Source organism: Myotis brandtii, unplaced genomic scaffold (genome assembly GCF_000412655.1).
Source record: "Myotis brandtii unplaced genomic scaffold, ASM41265v1 scaffold825, whole genome shotgun sequence".
Lineage (NCBI taxonomy): Eukaryota > Metazoa > Chordata > Mammalia > Chiroptera > Vespertilionidae > Myotis > Myotis brandtii.
This window is the reverse complement of record NW_005371349.1, coordinates 151,294-153,879: the sequence shown is the minus strand read 5'-3', so window position 1 is coordinate 153,879 and position 2,586 is coordinate 151,294.

Sequence of the window (2,586 nt, the reverse complement as noted above, 5' to 3'; positions counted from 1 at the left end):
CGTGGGCTAAGGACACACCTGGGCCTTAGAAGGCACCGGGCCGGCGTGGGTGCGACTCCTCCCCAAAGCCTGCCGCTCCCAGTCCTGCCGCTGCCCGGCGGGGAATAAACTCCTGATCCTCAGGACGATACCACGCGGGCACCATTCATTCTGGTCGGACGCCAGGGACAGGTGGTGGCGGCGTGGGCCGCACGTGAGAAGAAAAAGGGTTGGGGGACAAGAGGGCTCCTTGTGACAAGATGGGGAATGAGAACCTCCAAGCCACACTGTTCAGCAAAAAACACGTTAAAACGCGGCAAATAGCAGCGCCCCGTTGGGGGGAAGGGGGAGAAGGGCGTGTGAGCACAAGTGTGAGCCTGTGGGGGGCAACTAGGAATAAACACACCCCTGGGGGCTCTCAAGAGAGAGTGGGCATCGCCTGTCTCCAGAGGGGGCGGGGTGGCCAGGCCAGGACCCGAAGGGACACTGTCCAGCCCCTCGTCACCCAGACGCACGGACGCTGAGCCACTTCAAGGGCTGTGCGCTCAAACCCACTGGTTAAGAGCGTGGGCTCTGAGTCACACCAGCTCCTACCCCAGCCTGTCCCCCCACAATGGGCCCCCCAGGACCTGCCTGCTCCTCACCTGTGACTCCCTCCTCCCCGCCTGGGCCTCTGGCTTCTCCCTGCGGCCAGAGGGCCATCCGGTCTCTGGATCCATCCCAGCCTCCCCCGACAGCGGCCTAACCGGCAGCTCCGCCTGAAGGCCCGCAGCGCCGTGGCCCTCACCCAAGGGTTCCTGGAAGCGCCCCCCAAGCCCGCTGCCTGCAGCCCAACCCCGACCGATGCCCAGGCCAGTCCGCCCGCACTGAGGACCAGCCTCCTGTCCTTACCTGGTCGCGGGGCCAGGCGATGTCTCTAAGTGCATCCACCTCCCAGGTGCCGTGAGCGCTCACCGGTGCTGGTGCCGGTGCCGGAGCGGCCAAACCGGCCCCCAGGTCCCCAAAAGGTGCCCAGCCTGACGCCACCAAGAGCCCACAAGGGCCGGGCCTGCTTGGCCTAGCCTCTTGATTGGCTTTTTCAAACAGAAAAGAGAAAGAACCTGGTCCGTCCCACATGAAGAACTGCCAGCCCAGACGTCTGGCGTCACAGGTGACCCCTCACAGTCCCAGGGGTTGGCTGACCCCTAAAAGTCTCGGACAGGAACGAGGGGCCTGAGCCGGCTTCGGGCTGCATGGCTGTGAGAGCAGCGAGTATGCGGGCGCCACCTGAGCCCCACTCCAACACTCCGCAGTGTGCCAGCATGTGTGTGTGCATGTGCCAGCATGTGTGCATGTGTGCATGTGCCAGTGTATGTGTGTACCAGCATGTGATTGTGTGTGCATGTGTCAGTATATGTGTGTGCCAGCATGTGCATGTGTGCACATGTGCCAGTACATGTGTGCGCGCCAGCATGTGCATGTGTGTGCACGCCAGCATGCATGTGTGTGTTGCATCCGTGCCGTTTTATCACAGGACTTCTTTTAACACGGTCAGTTCCTGTGATGCTCTATCCCAGTGATGGCGAACCTTTTGAGCTCGGCGTGTCAGCATTTTGAAAAACCCTAACTTAACTCTGGTGCTGTGTCACATATAGAAATTTTTTGATATTTGCAACCATAGTAAAACAAAGGCTTATGTTTTTGATATCTATTTTATATATTTAAATGCCATTTAACAAAGAAAAATCAACCAAAAAAATGAGTTCGCGTGTCACCTCTGACACGCGTGTCATAGGTTCGCCATCACTGGCCTAGGCCTTGGGCACCTCCCTGGTGCAGCCGCAGGCCCCAGGCCCAGAGCCCTGGGGGCAGCTGCCAGGATGCAGCGTGTCATGTGCGTGGTACCTGTTTCCGTGATCACCTTTAGGTTTGGGCAAGTGCTACTGATTGTCCACTTACTTTATTTTAAAATTAACTGAAGTCAAAGCCTGGCCAGTGTGGCTCAGTGGTTGAGTGTTGACCTATGACCCAGGAGGTCACGGTTTGATTCCCGGTCAGGGCAGGGCACACGCCCGGGTTGAGGGTTCGATCCCCAGTGGGGGGAGTGCAGGAGGCAGCCAATCAGTGATGTTCCTCTCTCATCATTGATGTTTCTATCTCTCTCTCCCTCTCCTTTCCTCTCTGAAATCAGTAAAGACATATTAAAAAAAAAAAAAAGACCAAGTTGCGTTAAAAACAGTGAGTGAATAACAAACAGCGCGGGTGTCGGAGGGCCTGACCCAGTGGATCAAGGAGGCTGGGCCGCGAACCTGTGGAGGCTGCCCAAGCTCCTGGCCGCCTCCTCTCCCTGACCGGGGTGTGGTCACCCGGGAAGCTTCTGGAAGGCAGCACTCGGCCTCCCATGGCCGGCGTGGGGGGACTCCCTCTGCGGACTGGCCCTGTGGTCCCCAGGCGCCCTGCACCCGTCCCGGCCGCTGGGCAGAGGCGCTCGGGAAGGGCAGCCTGAAAACCGACGCTGCGATTCACCGTCCAAAGTTCATGTCGCTCCGCCGACTGGAGCGGGGTCTGGAGAGAGTCCCAGCGCGGCCACTCCTCGCCGGCGGCCAGTCCGGGTGCTGGCGACAGAGG